A 21,948-nucleotide genomic window follows, 5' to 3' on the forward strand; every position below is an offset into this window, starting at 1 on the left:
AATCTAACCTTATTATATAAGCAAATAATTGCATCATTCAAATGGTGTATGTATTCTCGAAAATAGATTCAAATAGTCAATATCAGTGCTGAGCATCGTAAATAAATTATTAATAGTAATAAAAAAGGCTCATCAAAATTCACTCGTTCAACCAACCCTTGTGATGTAATGAATTTTGGTAATATTCAATTTACTGACGAAGACATTCTAGAGACCATAAGAAAGCTAAAATCTTCAACGTCAGAAGAACCAAATAATCTTCATTTTATTATGCTGAAAAAAAATGCACAAACACATTCACACTTATTTTTTTCTGCAAAATCTCAGCTTATTTTGCATCTTTTGTCGAGAACTCAACCGCTGAGATCTCAGCAGCCAATTTTTTAGCTGAAATCTCAGTATAAGTGACGACTGATAGCTGAGACTCAATAAGTTTTCCACTGTAAACCAGTAAACAAATGACACTTTGCTGAGATATCAGTTTCTACATTTGCTGCCTTCACGGCTGTTTGAAAATTACCGAGCTGAATTGAGTGTGTTGTGTACGCCTTTGGGAACAATTTTCAACCACTTGTAACCAAAAGTTTACAGATGGAATACTTGTTGGCTCCACCACAAGTCCACTACACCCACATGTACCCTAACATACTTGAGTGCGAGTGTCTCTCTCTGTCGCGCTCTCTCATGATACATTAACTGAGCGAACTGACAGCATCTAGTGAGTGCAGGGTGTATTGGATACACTCAGAGTCGTATCCACAGATAGCTAGATCAGTGCGTCCACACTCTAAATATTATGCTCGATTATAGCAGTTTGACAATTGAGTTGCTGCCATCGCTTCATCGATGGAGCCACTAGCATCAGTGTTGCCAAACCTTATGGACATGTCAAATCTATGTTATTTTCGTAGATTATCGGATGTTTTCGTCCTTTCTCGTGAAATCTTAGACGTATAAATAGCTTGGCTCGGGAATAATCGTCCTCTTTCTGTCCGTGACTAGTAACCAGCTTAGTAGTGCGCGACGGGTTCAATATCGGTAAAGTTAGGTTAGAAAAAATAGTAACATGTGGTGTAAATTGTGATTTAATTCCTTGTTTAATTCCAGTGAAAAGTTTATTTAAAACCCTATGAAAAGGGAACTTAAAAGTATTTGACCTACTATTTAGTAGTACGGTTAGTTAACAGTAAAATATTATAGTGCTAAATAAGATTGGTTAAAATGTTAAAATTTATAAATCTACAGATACAAGACACGTTAAAAATAATAGTACAATTTATTAGAAAGGACGCGCATTAAGTGTAAAAGAAAGCTAGCAAGAAAAAGGTAAAAATATATTAATTACAATAATGGGATAGTTAGGGTAGGGTGACGTTACATGTATATGTACTGATATCCTTTGGGATAGGTCCATCTAGGGCCTTTTTCTTTTTGTTCTTAGGAACACGGTTCCAAATTATCTCCCACAGAAGACTACACGGAACCAAAACCACCGATCGTTATCCGTCACTGGGTCGAGTGGACACGGACAGGAAGCCCAGCCGCGTGCCGGAAGAATCGTCGCCATCGCTAGTTCGACATTCACACCGGCCATTGTTAATTGCCGAGCGGGACAGGATTGTCGCCATTGTTATTTCGACATACTCGCCGGCCATTGTTAACGGCCTAGCAAGGCAGGATCGCCGCCAACACTGATTCCCTATTGTCGTCCTCCTTTGTATCCATCCGGGCAACGCACCGTGTTGGACAGTTGCAAGTTCCGGACAGGAATAGGAAGCAGCGATCGTCATCTTGGTCTTCATATGCTGCCGCTAAAATTACCGTTCGGGAGTGGGCAATTGTGAATGATCAGTCCACACCAATTGAACGACCACGTCATCGTCGAGTTATCATCGTTACGAAGTCAAAACCACCAGGACATATCGAACGTCAACGGGGACAATTCACCTGGTCGACCGGGTTCAACACATCATCATCAGGAAGCATCGCCGGATACCTCAGGTACATGTGTGACGTCACAGTTAGGAAGTAGGAAGAAATAGTATAGTTTAGGTATAAGTGATGATGTTTTAGGATTAAGGTATAGGAGAATAAGGATAGGGATTAAATTAATTTACATCAGATTTGCTTTGTTTTCTATATTTCCGTTTGCGGGCTTTAAAGTGCTTCCATCCCTCGGTTGTTTAATAGTCCACTGCAAAGAAGACGATTAATTGAGCTTTTGAGCACCCCTCATTTACGAGAAACTGTTTTCAGCCTGAGTAGTGAAACATTGTCGGAGTTGGTGAGCATCTTCTCTACCGGTCATGCTCATTGATTGAGAACCTTTTAGGTGTGTGCGTTAACTCGGTCTACGTAGCGGTAAACGACCCTGTAAATCATTGCTAGGGGGTGGTTTCCACCCACCACATAGTGAGAGACCAAGTGTATCACACTCATGATCGCATTTCTCGTAAAACGTTCTCTATCTGTAAAATTAGGAAATAATGAGTTATGCAGCCTCAAGGGAGCAATCTCGGACCATTGCTTTTGTCGTTGTTTTTCAATGAGGTTTGCTATGTTATACCTCTAGGGTGTCAACTTATATACGTTGATGAGCTAAAACAATTTCTCATTGTGCGGTCAACAGAAGATTGCACGGAACTAGAGCGACGCAGCAAATAGTAATCTCGGCTTCAAAAAACATACCAACCGTTATATCACGGTATATTTAGATAACAGCTTTTAAGATTGAAAAAAAGATGAAAAATAAACTTCGATTCAATTTGACTTCCCACGTAACACCCTATCACTTCCGCACCACCTACATCAGAGCAACAATCATCTAATCAAATCGAATCGAATATCAAATCGGTACAGATTGTATACGAAAGCAACGTCAACATAGTCACAAACACATATTGTCTTAGTCATATTGCACCCAATTTTGATTTGAATTTTCCCACATCGATGAGCCAACTGTTTGATCAGCATTCGATAACATTACTACAGGTCACTGCATCAGTTAGAAACTGTTCTCTATTGGCATACCATCGATCGGAACAAATATGTTCACATACCATTGTACAAGCCGACACAAATTGGAACCATATAGGTATCCCCCGCAAGATAGTTGATTGAGATTTAGTCTGTTTGAATATTAAAATAATATTTTCACACAAATATAATTTTTCTCTGTCAAGCTGGGTGATTATCAGTTATGTTAAGATGGAAAGATTATTCTCATGCCATTTGAAGTGACGATGAATGCGACTCATTCCTATCCGGAAAAGAAGGAAAAAATGGAAAAAATCAATTCAATTGAATCCAAATGGGTTTGATGTATTGATGCAGAAACAATGTCACCGTCCAATTTATTGCGATTGATAGAACGATGTTCTCAGAACATAATATGGACATTTGAAGTCGATCAAGCTAACAAACTCAACCAAAATCGCAAACCTATGAACCTAACTTAAATTTTCCTATGGACAACTATCAACTAAAGACTAAATCATTAGCATGAACAGGGTCGTTGAAGTATATATTTATCTAAAAATGTCACATCGACATCTCTAAAACAATGTCAATAATAGGATTTTCAACTCCCGAAATCACCGAATTATGTATAATGAATAGATAAATAATCACCAGCCACACAAAAACCCATATAAAATCCAAACATTTCTTCACAGTTGACCGCAAATGATTCGTTTGTGAGAAAGCCTTCCTAGAAGAATGCCAATTATTTTATCCTATTCCGAGCACGTCAGTATCGTTCCGATGCGTCGAGAAAATCCCGCTGGACAAGCTTCTTACGTTCGCATTTCGGAAAGGTCCAAGCCCACGGTTAAACAAAGAATAACAACCCAGCAAAAGTTACCTTTGTCAATGACAATTCATTATTCATCTTCTTGTGGAATGGCACTGAAGTACGCATCCCTTCCTGAGATGGGGATGCTGTTCGATGGTAAACAATGGGGACAGGAGAATGTCATTCTGATAAATTATGTCCTATGACGGATTTATGAAATGGTAGGGGAATTATGGTTAAAACCGACACCTTAAGCTTAACACTTTTTCTAAGTTGCCACAAAACCAATAAAATTATAATTTTTATGCAGAATTCTTCTTCAGAAAATTCTTAACAAGACTTAATTTTTTCAGCGCTTCAAAAAATTAATTTCATTAAAAAATATTGGTTGTAAAACTTGGAAAACAAAGTGACTTTTTGTAAGCACTGCGGGTAAAACCGACACCCCATAGGGGTAAGATCGACACCCCCTTTAATTTATTTTCTCTCCACTTTATTAAAATCTTTATCTTTATTAAAAATGAGATATATGCGTGATTAATAAAGTGTGAGTATGAAGGATGCAAATATGTGCTTTTTTTTACTTCATCATGTAGTGAGGGGAAGAAAGTTCTAAAGCGTAGTACTATAAATAAGAGTATTTTATGCTATAGGATTATTTATTGATATGAGTATTTCCAAATAATCCTTGCGCACATCATTGCAACCTCCAGTGTCATTTTATTTCATAAGAGAAGATTTTCAAGCGTTCTACGTTCTGCTAATTGGATTCATTCACTTATAAGTGACACACACACACTTCTTAGTAAAACTATCTTTTTTAGATTTGATTTTTCGGACTCTGATCATCAAGGATCTATTGGAGTATACATAATATCATTGTCTCATTGTGATAAAATTCGTCTATGACAAACCAAGAGAACACTAGAAATTTGGTTTGATGACCTTTTTGCAGAAATAGCAAAAGCTTCGTTAGAATCAGATAAGCAAAAATTCCAATTTTTGATTTTTAAAGAGACTTACAAGAAATAAACACAATAAAAGTATTTCTGTGTATTTCTGCTAATACTATAGTGTTCTAATAGGCTAATTGAAGTGTCACAAAGATCCCCAGTATTTTGAAATGAATCGCAACTATACACAACCATCTTAACAGGGTGTCGGTTTTACCCTAACCATAGGGTGTCGGTTTTACCCCAACAGCGCACATTTTTTTTATAAAAGCAATTAAAAATATTGAATTTTTCAAACTCGTCTTCAATGCACCTAGTTGATCATAGGACAGGCCGATAATAATAGGTACTGAAAAATGGGGTGATTTGAAAAGCTTTCGTTCGGTTAAAACCTTAAAATCTACCAATGAAATTTTACATCCAGACGAGTATGAACGCTGCTGTCAAATGTTTTGTTAATTTTTATGACATTCGGCGCACTAACGTAAATCCAATTTTTCTTCAAATGCTCTAAATAAACGTACTAATAATATTGTATCATTATGAAATGAATAAAAATTTGATTTCTAGGAAAAGTTGTGGGGTGTCGGTTTTACCCACAGTGTCGGTTTTTCCCACAATTCCCCTACTTTTTTAAATATTGGAAACTCGTTTCCTTAACAATGGATAAGCGTAGGTGAATTCAGACAATCTGCAAACGAGAGTTTTTCTGAAAAAATATGTCCTATTCGCGATTGAAGATTTTGATGTAGAATACCGTAAAACGGGGTATCATTGATCACCGGGGTAAATTTGGTCATATGACACTTATTTAAGTAACTGTACGATAAGATGATTATTTCTAACAAAATCATCGAAACAACATGGGTTCTAAACACGTTCCGCATCTATAGGCAACGATTATTTAGTCTTTAAATCTACTTTTTTTATAATTATCAATTCAAACTGAAAATGACAAAACTTTCCTGTGTCTTTTCTATCAGCTCATATTCATGAAACCGAGCCACTATAGCTGGACTGATCCATGTTTACATTTCTTATATTTGAACATTATAAATATTTTTTACAAATAATCCAGCTTCTGTTGTTAACTTTTTAATTTCTCCCAAATAAGTTCTGTAATACTCTGTAATGTGCAATTTTTCAAAAAAATTCGAATTACACAGTGCTACAGTGATTTTGTTCTTTTCAAGTGACCTAGTATAGGTTGTAGATCTCATCAAATGCAACACAAAATATTGCATGAAAAATGCTATATACCCTCAAAACCGGGATTTATAGAAAAAAGAACTATTTTTCCGGACAATCGACACTAAACAATTTTCTGCGTGGTCATTTTTCAACCGATTTTAAATTTTTTAAGTGTTTTGGAAAAAAATGACCTTTCCAACGATATGCTTTATGTTTTTTTGTTAAAAGTACTATGCGGTTTTGGGACGACAATATGAAAACCACCATTATTTTGCGATTTTTTTATAAAAATTATAAAAATTTCTCAACAATCTTCTAAAGAAGTGAGTTAATTTTGTAAAAGTTTAGTTCCGCATCTAACGACCTATTTATCATCAAAATCAGATTAAGAATGGCAGAATTATAAATATTTTTCCAAAGAAGAAACTTGCTCTTAAGGGGTTAGTCAGGTATTGTCGCGCACTATAATAATCTAGAATTATATCTTCCGTTACTTTTTTTTATTTTTACTTCAAAGTTCAAATACATACATTTGAATGTATTCTTAATTGAGAAAAAAAAAACCTGTTTTAATACACCTAGTGGTGCAATTGTGCCTTTCTCATTTATCCAACCTATGATTCAATAGCTGTTTATGTTCAATATAATTGTGGAAATGTCTAATAAATTCATGAAAGTCGACGCTGAAGCACTTTAAACAAATAATTAATGTAATAATTAGAGTAAAGTGCCTATTTTCATCCTATGTAACCTTTTGTCCTTTCGACTTTTTGTCTTTCGACCTTTTGTCATAGATTCCACTATGACAAAAGATCGAAAGGACAAAAGGTCGAAAATACAAAAGGTCGAAAGGACAAAAAGTCGAAAGACGAAAGGTCGGATAAATTTAAAGTCGAAACCAAATTTTAAACCTTTCATTTTTTTTAAAGTGCCCTTCCAGGAACTAAAAATCAAATATCATAGCCAATATATTCATAGATAAAACTTTAAAGGATTGGCAATGTTCTGTAGCAATTGCGTTTATTAGAGGTCAAATTGCTTCCAATTCAGAAACATCTCCTATGATGAAGTATGAATACCAGGCGGCTAGAACAAATGTTCTGCTTGCGTACAAGCCAAACGACGTTTTCTCTCCATGTCGTTTTCTGTTTGCTACAGCGCGGATTGTGGACTTACAGGCGATACGAAGTGCGGACAAAGACGCACCGCCACGTGCGTAAGGCGGCACCGCTAAACGCCGTCAACCGGATCGTTGCATCCGTATTTTGTTTCTGGTACCGTCTGCAGATATCCGACACTACCAACAGTTACCGAACTCCTCCAAGCTAGGACCTCAACAACAGTTTCGCGCAAGGCAGCGCAAAACAGACGCGTCGTCATCGAATAGCTTTCATCAAAATTGTTGCCAGCAGCACGGTACCAGCAGTCGTCAACGTTTTAAAGGTGTGAAGTGAACAGCCTAACAGCCACTCTGGTTTCGGAAGCTGACTTATTATTGGTAGTTATTGGGGACTGTGCCTGTGCTGATAACCAGTAGTTTAGTCGCGATCTTTTGATTATTACTTGGTGGCATCCCGTGAGACGAAGGACTCTATAAATAAATAAATATATCAAAACTGCCGCTTTACTTCGTGTGCTGTCGATCCGCCCAGTCGGACCTAAACTAATTTGTCGACCCTATGGTTGAGTAAGCCAGGCAAACGAGTGGATCACAGGTTTGCTTGCGAGGGGCCGCCGCTTCCGACGGCGGGTCGGAAAGGAATATAATTGGCAGATCAATCATCATATAAAGAACAGCACATGTTATAAAGAAGGAAAAACACCAAATTCAAATTATTGTATTTCATGGTTTAAAATTTTTATAGCAAAATTCAAGTTCATGGTAGAACTTATTATTTGTTTTACATTAACATATAAGTTAAAATCGATTTTCGGTAGTTTCAAAAATATAGCTTTATTCAGATTATTTTTAAATTTAAAAACTACAAGGGGCAGCCCTATGGGATTGCACGAGCTGTAGACGTAGGACTATACTACTTAATGTAAAATATTTATTTTCTTAGTACATTTATAGTAATAATAAATCAATTATATTTCTTACGTGCATATTGAACCAAACCTTCTTGGTTATCAGGTCCTTTCATTTGTAGTAGGTGATCGAATCCGATTAAGGTTGGACAGAGAATGCGCAAAATTCGCAAGCGAAAAAAGCAGTTTTTTTCCACACCGTATGTCAGAACTTCATATAAATCAATCAGTAGTATTGTAACAACATTCTACATGGAAAAAAAACTGCTTTTTTCGCTTGAGAATTTTGCGCATTCTCTGTCCAACCTTAAACTTATTTAAGAAGATCTGAAGAAAGAAGACAGAAAACTGTGACCGAACAAATATCTGGAATTAAATCTTTATAGCATAAGATTAGCTTGTAAAAACTTTTCGATTGTGTGTGGTAAAAAACCCGGACTAGTGAAGAAAAACCAAATTTTCGACAATATAATCACATTTCATGTATAGACCAAGCATTCTAGTTATATTTTGCCATTATTGTAACTTTCCTAAAGTCCGCATACAAATATAGCGAAAGCAGTGGTCTAAATCATATATCGAAACTATAAATATACAAGAATCGAAAACAATTTTATATATGGACTTAGATGTGTTTTTGCAACGGTTTTTCAAGTGGCAGTGTATTCATTCATAAATAGGCTTTGTAGTATGTAACTATTAGTAGAATAAAAATACTATGGGCTGAGTGGAAATGAATCACGTGAAGGGGAAATGAATCAATGAATTGATCGAACGTAAATCAGGGTGTCGACTCATTTCTGAAAATGAAATTCCCTGATTTTCCAGGTTTTTCCAGACCTTTTTATAAATTTTCCAGAGTACTCAAACAAATCAAATTAAATTAACATTTTTAAATGTCTATCGTTTGAGCTTACACCAGTTTTTCATTTTAGTTAGTTTTAAACTTTTTGTATCTTCCATTTCAATTAAACCACTTTTGGTCTTTCAACTGCCATGTTATTTAAATATTTCCAAATCTGAAAAATTGTTACCCGGCCCGAGGGATGACCGACAAGCAAATGAGTGTATGGGACCGTGTATAAAAGGAGGAGCTAGTGTTCTGGAAAAATAAGCGGATTGACATTTTGGGGATGAATTTCCTCATAGTGATGTATTTTAGTCTGTGTGGAAATGGTGATGCGTCTGGGATCTTCCGTTAACCTTCCGGCAGTCGCGCTGGTGCACTGAGTGCACGCTGCTCTGAAAAGCTAGCGAATTGTCTTTGGGCAACTGCGGCTGCTCATTCAGTGTCATGCACTCTATTATATTTCAAATACCCTTGAAGGTGGTCATAACCCATTCTTACGGCAATTTGCAATGTAAAGTTTGTTCGCGACAAAATATGGAAACCTAAAAACACATAGATCTCTTGATATATTCAACTAAAAATGAAATTTTTTCACAAATATGGACGTATGTCTTTTATATCCAAAAATACATAATTCGTTGACATGTTAAATACGCTTTCAAAAATGGGTCGAAAGAAATGCGTATTAGAAATAATATGTGCGGTCCAAACGGAAATCAAAAGATATCTCATTGGAATACTTCTAAAAAGCTTGGCTAATCGGCAAGCTCTGTTCAAACCGTTTCCAAAACGTCTAATACTCGATTGCCATCAACTACATATGAAAGAAATGCAAAATACAATCTTAAGAAACGACGAAATGGATTCGATAGTGAGGCAAACATTCTGTTCGAACATTAATAAAATAATAATAAAATAAAAACATCGAAAGTGTTTGTGTATAATTCGAAGCATCATTAAGGAACGAAGTCATTGAAGGTATTGATTATTCCGAATTATAATGATAGGCAGAATATGAGGGCTAAACACTTCTTCGAAAATTGTAACGTGGATATTCTACCAAATTTTCCTGTGTGGCAATGGATTACAAAACTTGGACGTAGAAGACTTCAACCATGCTTCATGGTATGTAACGAAATGAAGTAATAAAGTAATTCTGAACGATATAGAAGTGTAAGTTTCTCAAGAAATATTTGGTTAAGCAGGTCTTTTGCAACAGTGGGTGAACCAGTAAAAACTTCATACCAACAGGAAGGTATCCCAGAATATGTACTAAGAAGTTTGTTTACAGAAACGATTTTAACCACTTCTGTGCAGTAATAATCAGCTTTTTATGTTCTGGTTAGATTTGGATTCTTCTTCCGGAAGTCACGCTAGTGCACTGAGTGCACGCTGCTCTGAAAATCTAGCGAAATCGGCTGGGCGCACCAGCGGTTGCTCATTCAGTGGGCCATTTGCGCGACTTCCGGAGGGTTAATAATGATTGTGTTGTTGATACAAAATCATCCAGCACTTTTTCACAACTTTAAAGTAGGGGCATAATTCAAGAAAATGTCGAATAATCACAAGAAAACACAGGCAGGTCTGCGAACAAATTATAGAAACCGGTTTTTGGTAACTTTACTTGTGATTTGAGACAAACAGTTTTTTAGTCTCTCATTTGCCTGCTTATGATTTTTCCCACCAATTCGTCATTTCAGAAATTAAGTACCCTCTAAACTGCCGTTAAGATCGTATTCGTCCCATGTTCTATGAGATTCCCTCTATACATAAGACAATTATGCGCTGAACGGCAGTGAAAAGGTCAGTTGGAAACTCCGTCTTGGAATATAATAAATACAAACAAATAAATAAATAAAGCGATTTTTAATGCAATCTGGCAATAGCAGCACACAAAAAAGGACACTAGTGTATATTCTATCTCTGCTCAAGCTAGTGCTATAAGTTAAGCAATCGTAACAGTCGCCACGATCTAAGCGTTAATACACTGCCGGTTTTATTTTTGCGATGATCGTTTGTCTGTCTGTTGTGAGATGAGTGAAGTTTCGCGGCAAAAGGAAGGCAAACTTCGGTTAAATACACTATTTGTTGATTTTAAATATTGTCGTATCCGCCTGTTAGCGGAAGATGATATTGAAACTGAAGGTTGCGAAAGTCATCTTCATACAGTTCTATTATACACGGAAACCCATATTGAAAACGATGAATTGTTAAGCGGAGTTGTTTAACCGTTAGGTAACGACATAGTACGCGAGTACCTTTCCAGATTTCAATTAAAATTACAATGTGCTTTCCATAACTAGAACCTGAAACTTGATGACATCATAGTACATCACTAGGCATAAATTTTAGTGAGATAAAATTGAAGATGTAGACCTGAGCGAACGTTTTGGTCGTTTCTACCGCATAGCAGACTGACAGGGTAATGGTCATTACTATTATAATTTTAAACTTATTCAAATATTTGTAGGTGATTTGGAATCAGGAAGTCATCTACTTTTTTAAACCTGCTATAAGGAATCGTATGAGATCTTGTTTCCGGACATCTGGTCCTGGAGGTGTGTCTCAGCTTTGAAATATTATTTGTAAATTTCAAAGAATCCTAGCAATATGGATGTCAAAATTCTTGGGTTTGCCACAGAGATTGTTAACAATCGTCATGGGACTATCTGATAATTTGACCCCGGAGCGGTCGTCACAACTTTATTTAGTTTCTTAATAATTCTGTCTGTCAGTGAGCGGAGCAGACAAATGACTTCAGCTGCAGACAAAAAATAGGGGCAGCCAACGTGCGTGAATAAGAAGTATGAAAGCTGTGCGTTACCTAATGCCACTATGGACTAGCACTGAACACGAGTGGAATTGAGTTGCACTTAGAATTAACTCGATGGCTAGTACATGAAAGATCTTGAATAAAACAAGTTTACGCCGCTGAGAATTAGTTGATTACAAACCCCAAAATTGGCCATATAAGCAAAAAATAAGCTGGCGCAAAACAAGAGAACAGCTACAATGCCATATACTGTTATACGGTCATGAAGATTTATTTCAAGAATCGGCAATGTTTTGACGTAGGACTACGTCTTTGTTTTCGATATGGGGGTGCACTTTGCAAATTCTACAAAAATGGTATGTAACGAAAAGTGGTCCAATTTTGAACGCAAATAATTCAGCCATCTCACGATAATTTTTCTAATTTTTTGTTCGAATCGCCCCGAAATACTTTTAATAATAGATTCCAATAGATAAACCCAAAGATTTTTGATATCATGGCATTAAAAATTTAAATAATAATATTAAATATTATATATGAGTAATTCCACGTCAGATTTACAACCAAATTTTTTTTTGCTATCTTTAGCTGAAAATTGTTCACACTAAGTTTTGTATTGATGAATATGGTTCATTTTTTCAATCTGAGTTTGTAAAATTTTGAATTTTATTGAATTGAACATTTTTCAATCACTGATAACTCAGAAACTATTCAATTTGTATGTATGTATGTTGGTAGCCACCATCCTAGCTCGAGTCTTGCTCTGCATGCGGCTCCACTTAACAGTACGTTCAAATTTCGTAACAATTCTGCATTCAGTATACCACTGTATGAAAGACCAAAAGGGGGTAGCGGACCCGTAGGAAATTACACCTACTCAATATCCGCTGGAATCAAAGAATCTTCTACTCAGAAACTATTCAATTTGTAGAAAAAATATTAAATAATTTATTAAGTTTCCTTTTCGCATGAGCTCATCGAAATTGTTTTTGCAATGCATATTTGTTTTTGCTGTGTAACTTATGTATTCTGCAAATACTAGAAGCAATTTTTTTTAAGTTGAACCAAACACATTTTATTATTTTTTTAAATCATTTATAATTATATTGCGAAGATTGGGTAAAATCACGAGATAATACAATTATAACATGTCTATCACTGGTCGTTTAGTGTAAAATTGGCTTGTTTTCAATTTATAACTGTAATATCTCGCATAGTATTTTGATATCCACTCCATATTTTTTCACAAAGAAAGATTAAACATGATTCTTAATATTTAAAATTGGCCCAACTTTAAAAAAATCAATTTGTTTATAATAATTGCAGATTTCATAAGTTATATAACAAAAATATTTTTTATGTTTTTTTTCGGTAAGCTCATGCAAAAACAATTTTTTGTAAATAATATTTTTTCCATGCATCAAATACTTTTCGAGTTATTAGTGATTGAAAAATGTTCGATTTTATAAACTTCAAAAGTTACAAATCTAATAACTTGAAAAAAGCATCATATTCAGCCAAAACAAAAAATACGTGTCAATTATTTTTAGTTAAAGAATGCAAGAAAAAAATTTGGAAGGAATTCAAATTTTGGTTGTAAATCTGACGGGAGATGACCCATATAACCATTGTTGTGAGAAATTTATGAGATGGATCGAATATTCTTATTCTCCCTAGTATAAAATGTGTTGAGGGGAGTAAGTGCGTTCAACAAAATATTGAGCCAATATTTTCCAGTCGCATTTACAAAAAAATATTAACACCAGGTCGAAATTTCTCCCTGATTTGAATACAAATTCCCTGAAAATTCCAGGTTTTTCCAGGTCAAATAGAATTCCCTGAAATTCTCTGATTTTCCAGGTTTTTTCCAGGAATCGCCACCCTGGCATTAAACCCAAGCGCACAAAGCAAAATGAATCAACGCTGATGATGATGGGTAGAGCGAAAGAGACAACTAATACCACGGCACTATGTTAACCGTGTTTGCAAATGGAGCTCGCATGTACAAACTATTTTGTGTACGAATAATAATACATAAAATTGTGATGGAAAAGAGCACAACACAACACAAAGCATAGTGTTTGAACGGACAAGACAAGGTAGCGTACCTCCACAGGCCATGTAACGGACTTCTAACTCAGCTACACTGGCTGTGAAAACACACAGCGCAGTGATCTGCTTCATCTGTCGTTCAACAGGCAACTGAGCTGAAACCGGCGAAATCCTTCCTTTTAAAAAGTCGATGATGACGTCATTCATAGAAGCGTAGCGCGCTAGGTACACAAATCTGTCGTGCTAGACTAGGGAAGCGCTATCTTCTGTGTGTAAATGCGCGATATTGTGACAAGGTTGTATATTATTTAAATTTTTAATGCCATGATATCAAAAATCTTTGGGTTTATCTATTGGAATCTATTCTTAGACGTATTTCGGGGCGATTTGTGCAAAAAATTTGAAAATTTATCGTGAGATGGCTGAATTATATGCGTTTAAAATTGGACCACTTTTCGTTGCATACCATTTTTGTAGAATTTGCAACGTGCACCCCTATATCGAAAACAAAGATGTAGTCCTACGTCAAAACCGCCAAGACCGGCGCAAGTTTCAAAGTCGAGGAGATACTACTTGAAGAGAGTATAGCTGCGTATGAAACGGCTGATGAATGATAGATAGCAAACCGCAACGAAGCAGTTATCACAGATTTCCGAACTAATTCAAAAACCCCAAATCACCATGAAAACAGAATAATATAAGGTCAATAGTAGTCAGAGAAGGCAAAAATAAAAAGGAATGGTCTACTCCATTTAAACACAACACAGTAACGAACTAAGCAAATAGAAATACATGGTTAATAATTAAATGCAATTGAATAGTAACAGACAGCAAAAAACAGTAATTGATCGTCTTGGTTGTTTACATTCAGTTATGATTCTAATTAAAACTAACCGCTAATTAGTGTAACGATCCTATTTTCGCCATATTTCTATATCACCCTTTGACGACGCATTGAGTCACCCTACAACTTGACTCAATGCGTCGAACAAAGATGGCAAACGCTGCTCTAACCAACGGCTTCAAATGGGTAGGGTGAAATAGAAATATGGCGAAAATAGGCTCATTACACTAATTAGCTTAATCAGCATGAGTTTAATGTTATTTTTATGTGATCATAATTTGAAATGCTCGGAGAATGGCTTTGGAAGTGGAGTGGAAGAGGGTTAGCAGAATGAGAGTGAAGGATGCGCCAGAAATTCTTCATTTTATTTCGGTATGCGATATGGATGAAGAAAATGCGGGTGTGAGGGTGGTCCAATGGTAGGGAGGTTTAAGGGTAAGAGGAAAAAGGCGATACAATATTCAACTACATACTTTGCCTTCCATTTCAGACTTGATTTGTGAAAATCGGTTTCGTCATTACCGAAGAACCAATGTGGCTTTAACTGTGAAATATGCCCGGAATCGTCGGCTGTGGACAATATGGCAATCAGCGATCTAGATCTGCGAATCGAAGTAATTTGGTGACCAATTCAATAGTTTTTAGCCTCTGAGGTATTGCGATTGTAACGGTTTATATCGGAAAATACAGTGCGACCATACTAACCAACCCGTAACTCCGGAACCAGAATCCAGAGCCGAATGAAATTTATCAGCAGTCAATGGGGTTATTATATCTTTCATTTGAAATCAAGTTTGTAAAAATCGGTGAAGAATTCACTGGGAATAGGTGTGATATTTGCTTAGAAACTTGGCGAGTTCCCCAGGGGCACCATGAACCGTCATAGGTGGCCACTGTGGTCAAAGCTGCTTTGATTTATCATTAGTGATCCAGACCCGAAAACTAGAGTAATGTTGAACCCATTTTAATATGTTTTACGTCATTTGGACATCATGGTTGTACCAGTTTATATGGGAATTTGCTCTTCAACCTGTAACTCCAGAACCGGAAGTCGGATCAACTAAAAATTCAATAGCAGCTTATGGGAGTGTTTTACTTTTCAGATGAAACTAAATCTGAAAATCAGTTCAGCCATCTTTGAGAAAATTGTGTGAGTTTAAATGCCACACACATACACATACAAGTTTCTAAATTGGAAAAAAATATAACTCTACCATTCTTAAACCGATTTTGATACTAAATAGGTCGTTAGATGCGGAATTAAATTTTCGATTAAATTTTTATGAAAATAAAGACGCTTTTTAATGAAAATGTTGAGCAATTCCCATATTTTTCATTAAAAAATCACAAAATTGTTGTCGCATATTGTAGTCCCAAAACAGCATAGTATTTTCAACAAAGAACATAACAAAGCACACCGTTGGAAAGGTCATTTCTGCTTCTTTCAAAAACTCAATAAATTCAAAATCGGTTTAAAAATGATCGCGCAGAAAATATTTTTGGGTCAATAGTATTGAAAAATAGTTTTTTTCTATAAATCAAGATTTTGAGGGTATATCAATTTGATCAAACGACGTTTTGTATTGTATTTCACCAGATCTACAACCGGCGTCGGTTCTTATGGTAAAGAGGGACAAGTCTGTCTTTGCCGTTGCGACATGTTGGTAGACTTGAGCGATTCGTAGTAATACTGCCTAAGCTTGACTCCTACCAGTAGAAGACAAAAGATTAATCCGTAAGATTTTAGGCCTGTTTCTAATAACCCTACCACTTTTAGGTTTCCGATCTGTATATTTCGCTTCCTTGCTTTCACTTGAGTACTATGGCTCTAAATTTTCATTTTCTTTCCCTACTCGGTAATCTCTAGCTAATTGATGGCGTTAAAAAGTAAAAAAAAGTACATTAACTTTAAGGAAATAACGCTGGAACCCTACCCTGGTCAGATTCCTACGTGCCAGTTCTGTAGCCAGACGAAAAACCATGCTTCGTAGACAACTAGAATCAACACCAACAAACCGCCTTTGACATACGCTGCTAGACACAATCAAAATGCCACCCAATAACTGATACATTTTGTATTTCGTACTGCCAGTTCCAACTGGCCAGAAACAACCATTGCACCCAGTGCCTCCAAAGCAACAACCAGCAACACCAGCAAAGAAGCAAACGTCGATAACATAAAGACAGATAGTATTTTCATAGAGCAATGACCCGTCGTTCGTCTTCTCGTAAGCTGCAGCGGTAATCGCTGACAAAATATTCTTTGCCTGCTAAACGGAACACGGAAGAGTAGCGCATAAGTAATATTGAGGGGTGTTACGTCTCGACAATTATCACTGTCGATTAGTCATGCAATTTTTTCATCTATCATAACGATCGGCTAGTGGATCTCCACATTGAAACAGTCGTTGCAGTGATTTCCTCGCGTGTCATCCAATATTCATGCGACTGCTGTACTGACCGCCTCCTGAACCTTTTACTACGTTGCGTTGCGGTTCGTCGTTGATCGTTCTTCAAAAACATTTTTTTAATAATGCAGAATTATGTATCTCATACTTTCCATTTAAAACATATATGTTCTGTCTTTTACATTTTTTTTTATTCATTTCGTTTATTTGATAGGCACAAATGCGTTAGCTTGGCGGTGCCAAATTCTTGTTTTTACATTTTGGATATTTTAAAACTAAGAGGTTACAATGTTGAAATATTTTTTTTAAAAGAGAAAAATTTTACAGCTATCTTAAGACTAGAAATAAGATTCTATATACAAGAGAGGGGGCAAAAGATTTTTTTTATGAAAAATTTTAAAACAAGGAATTCAATAGTAATAGTTTTTTTAGGAAATATTTACAGTTATCTTAAAACTAACAATATAGTTTGGTACACAAAAGGGGGAACAAATATTTATGAGAAAAATCACAGGTGTTTTAAAACTAGGGATACAATTCTATTTACAAGATGGGAGAGCCTGTCTTTTACATTAATCTGTATTTGTTAAAAAACTAGTTGTAGATTTCTCATTCGTATACTGAAGATTTCTTGTATCCTCCTGCACTACATTGCATATCATTAAAAGAGTCGATCGACACCTTTTTTAGAATAATCCTTGAGAGTTGATATCCAAATAAATGACGATAGACGTCAAATAAATTCCAACAGTTTTTCTAAGATATTACCATATTACGTCAAGTAGTTTTAGAAGAAAGTTCGAAGTGAAAAGATCGAAATACTGCGTTTCTCTTATTTACGATTTCCATGTAATACCTGCTGATATTGAAATATTGAAATATAGTGTCAAGTTTCAGTGCGATATATACATTTGCAATAAAATAATGTAATTTTTAGTAAAATAAGAAATTATTTGTTTCACCCGTAGTTAAATCTGTACTTTAAACGGACTTATGCCACCTGCTGATTATATCAATTCGTTCCAAGATTACATGACTTGTTTAAGCAAAATGAGACATACAGTAAGTGAATTCCAAAAGTTTCTTGTATATCTGTATATATCTTGTAAAATTATAATCATACTTATTAAAATATTTAAACAATTTCAGAACATTAGAAGGGGAGGGCTGTAACCCCCAGGCACGTAGCCAGAGGGGGGGCTAGGGGGCTAAAGCCCCCCCCGAAATTTTTCAAAAATAAATTTAAAAAACCGGTGACTTTTAACAAAACTTGTTGCTTATTTGGTTTGAACAAATTATTGAGAAAAAGTTAAAGAAGGCTATTTCTAACCACCGAAGGCAATGGTCACGAAAACAGGGTTGCTATGATTAATAATAAAATCTACTTGTTTTGAAACCATGCTGCTTCTCTAGTTAATACCTTTGCTCAGCGAATTTTCACAAACTTACAATGTTCTGCGAATGTGTTCAGTAGAAAAATACCTTTAAAAATATATTGTGTTCTCATGAATTGATTTATGAAGTGATTTTTTAAGAATTTATTTTTAATTTTAACCGATTTTCCATACTGATTTCCATATAAACTTTTAAATTTTTGGAGGGTCCGTAGACACAACCGATCTGTACCAAAATTTGCACAATTACTAAGGGCCATAAAAGGAAACAGTAAAGCTTGGTGGAGCTAAAAGTCCATAATTGAACCAGTCTACTGTACAGTCATCTTCATGGACTCACTCTCCGTACTACTCGCGCTGGAAGCCGGTCAGTCTCGGCACCCGTTCATACAGGCAATCAATCTACAAGACCACACCACCTCATTACCCAGTAACATACAGTGTAATGTTAACGCCGACCGCTGCGTGATACCGGACCGCAGAGCTAGCAGGGCACCGACCTGAGAAGTTCCGTTTTAATAATTCACATAATTTAATTAATGTGTTCCGTTATAATTCGGGAATTTGCCCAGAGTCCGACAGACAACTTCACCGCCCACTTGTAATTATCCCAAGATCACCTGAACAAAATCAAGGGACTCCCTGAAAAGTGGAAGGACCACGAGGACTTGAATGAGCAGAAGATACTCTCTCGATTACGGGCCGAACACACTGAATTCCCCACGCACACACCACTTCAAGCGTTCAACCTCTAATCTGTACCACATGAAAGGCCCGACAAATGGTCGAACGCGTGATGTCCAACTTCTGGGAGTTCCAGGATTTCCGGAAATGGCATGACCTCGTACATTCCATACGAGGCAATCTGGCAAACGACCCGGTGAGAGGGAAAATCTTACTTATCTTCATCAAGGACGCAGACCTGTTCAACGACATCTAAACGACCCCAGGGTCCTCTGCCCCGTGCTGTTGGAAACATCGGCCATGGCCCAACAAGAGCCGCTCCAACACCGGAGACAACAAACGAACGGGGGACGTCCGCCACACTCCCCGACAATGTGGAGAGAACTCCCGCGTTCCATCAAACGACGCGTACCATCCAACTACCCCCGGGTCTTCGGCCACACCTCGAAGTTTGCCCCGGCAACCTGAGAGGTTATACCCTCAATAAAAATACTGCAATTGTAATAATGCATTTTTTATTATTAAGACACTTTAGACAATGCTTTAGGAACGGAACTAAACAAGTTAGTTGTCAATTGATCCATTATGGTCGAAAATCTAAATATTTTTCTTTCAATATACCGATGAACCGTCGATATACAGTCCTAAAACAGAAGTTTTTTTTCCACATTCATACAGCTAGCTACGAATGGTGGTACCGGTAAATATACAGCAGACTAAGATTAAAAAAGTCGCATTTGAAAATTGATGCTTGTTATTGATGACTTTGCCCGAGATAGGCTAGAAACATTTCACTTTTTCCGTGCCGTGTTCGATGAAGATTTTATGAAAATCAATTATTTTAATTCTTTCGAAATTTAATATAAAATTGATTAACATTTTTCGAACTAAATGGTGCAAACATTTATTTATTCCACTCAGCAGAATAAAAGTTATAAACGCTGAGAATAGACTTTTGTTTTTTCCGAAACTTTGAAACGAGATACCTACACTGAAATCTCTGAAGTGATCTACTGCTTTAATGGTTTTTTTAGTTAATTTTTTAAAACGATTCCTTGAGTGAACCAAAAAGGGCCTTGTATTTTTGCCTTTCTCATATAAAGAAAGGCTATGCAATCACTGTAAAAATCGACTTTTTAACCGAGGCCTGGAGGGCCGAGTGTCATATACCATCCGATTAAGTTCGTCGAGATCGGCAAATGTCTATGTGTGTATGTATGTGTGTGTGTGATTTAAACTCACATGATTTTCTTAGAGATGGCCGATCCGATTTTCACAAACTTAATTTCAAATGAAAGGTATAACGCTCCGATAAGCTGCTATCGAAGTTCTCATATAAACTGGTAACACCATGATGTCTAAATTATTAAAATGGGTACAACATTGTTTGGATTTGCAAGTCTAGATCACTTATGACCAATCATAGTTGATTTGACCATATTGGCCACCTATGATGGTTCTTAGTGCCTCCGGGGAACTCGCCTAGTCTCTAAATTATCAGCACACCTAGATCCCTGGTGGCTAATCAATTTTTTAAATTGTAACCCGTCAGGGTAACAATTTAGCACTGGGTGGAAATATACCTATTTGTACGCACTCTCTCCGTGGAGTGCATTGTTTATGTAACATAATGCTCACCGCTGTTCCTTATGATCGTTCACTTTTTCTCGTAGGGGTAAGCTAAGGGTAAAGGAGTGCTTTCGCTTCCCCGGCTAAACAATAACACTAGTTTACAAATTTTGGGTTAATTGCATGAAGTTAATAAAAAAAAGGTGTTTTCTAGGTCAATTTTGGGTCGGTGAGCACGAAAATCATATCCATTTTCTTTTTCAAAGAACCGTTTTTGTGATTTTTTGAAAAAGGTGTTTTGAGCACTTTTTGCAGTTTTTGGTCAATATCTCAGGAAAAATCTTCCGATTAACACAAATGACTCACCATTCGAATGGTATTGATGTGCCCATTCCAAAAATGTATAACATGTTATCAACATGTTATCAACAATTTTGGGTTAAGAGCAACCAAAGTAAAAAAAAGTAGTGCTTGGTAACATTACTAGTTGATTTTTCATAAAAAAATAAATGAGCAAAAAAAATATTTTAAAATCTTATGTGACAGATAAACTTCTCAGGTGAATTTAAAGCCTAAGATCCGACAAAAACTGGTGATGTTATTAAGCACCGTGTGAAAATTGCTCTGTTTTTCACATATATCTTTTGGTCTTAAATAAGATTACACTTTTTTTCAAGAAAAATGAAGTTACGAGAAAAAATGTAGATTAATTTTTGGTCGCTGAATACGAAAACATTACTCCATTTCTCTTTCAAAGAAGATCGAGTTTAAAAAAAAAGTTTTTCTTTTGCTTCCGCTTTTTTGTTTTTGCTCTATTTTTTATCACAAAAAAATAATTTTTCATATTTTCAGAATCTAATGTGACAGATTTTAACAATTTTAAGGTAATCGCGATAAGCTAAGAAGAAAGGTTTTTCCTCAGTTAATTATCGCTGAATACGAAAACCAAGTCCATTTTTTTAAAGAAGCATTTTCAAGATTTTTTTGAAAAGGTGTTTTGGGCACTATTTTAGTTATTTGTCAATTATCTTGTTCAAATAGGATCCGATTGAAACAGTTCGAAAGGTATTGATGTGCCGTTTCTGAAAAAAGGGAAAATCAAATCTCGACAAACATATGATTACGGCATAAAAGCCAACTGTCAAAATTTTCTTTGATAGGAAATTTCAAACAAACTGTTACCCGCAAATCACAGATGTTTATAGTAAACAAAAGAAAAAAGTTTCCTCTTGCATTAACTGCTATGAACTGCGTTTAGCCATTAACGGTTTGTGCGGAATTTCCTTTCAAAGAGAATTTTGACAGTTGGCTTTTAAGCTGTAATCGTATGTTTGTCGAGAAATGTACATTTATTATGATTACAATCGAACAAAGTAAAAAGTCTAATGTTCGACCTTTTTAAAAAAATG

General features: G+C 36.0%; 1 long non-coding RNA gene across 1 annotated transcript; it reads left to right on the top strand.

Annotated features, from left to right (window-relative positions):
- Nucleotides 1-619: 619 nt before the first annotated feature.
- LOC131686057 (uncharacterized) lies at nt 620-2,415 on the top strand. The gene is made up of 3 exons (XR_009304919.1): nt 620-1,175; nt 1,246-1,326; nt 1,409-2,415. It is a non-coding gene; the product is annotated as an uncharacterized LOC131686057 (long non-coding RNA).
- The last annotated feature ends 19,533 nt before the right edge of the window (nt 2,416-21,948 follow it).

The sequence above is a fragment of the Topomyia yanbarensis genome, chromosome 2, assembly GCF_030247195.1.
Source record: "Topomyia yanbarensis strain Yona2022 chromosome 2, ASM3024719v1, whole genome shotgun sequence".
NCBI classification, from domain to species: Eukaryota; Metazoa; Arthropoda; class Insecta; order Diptera; family Culicidae; genus Topomyia; species Topomyia yanbarensis.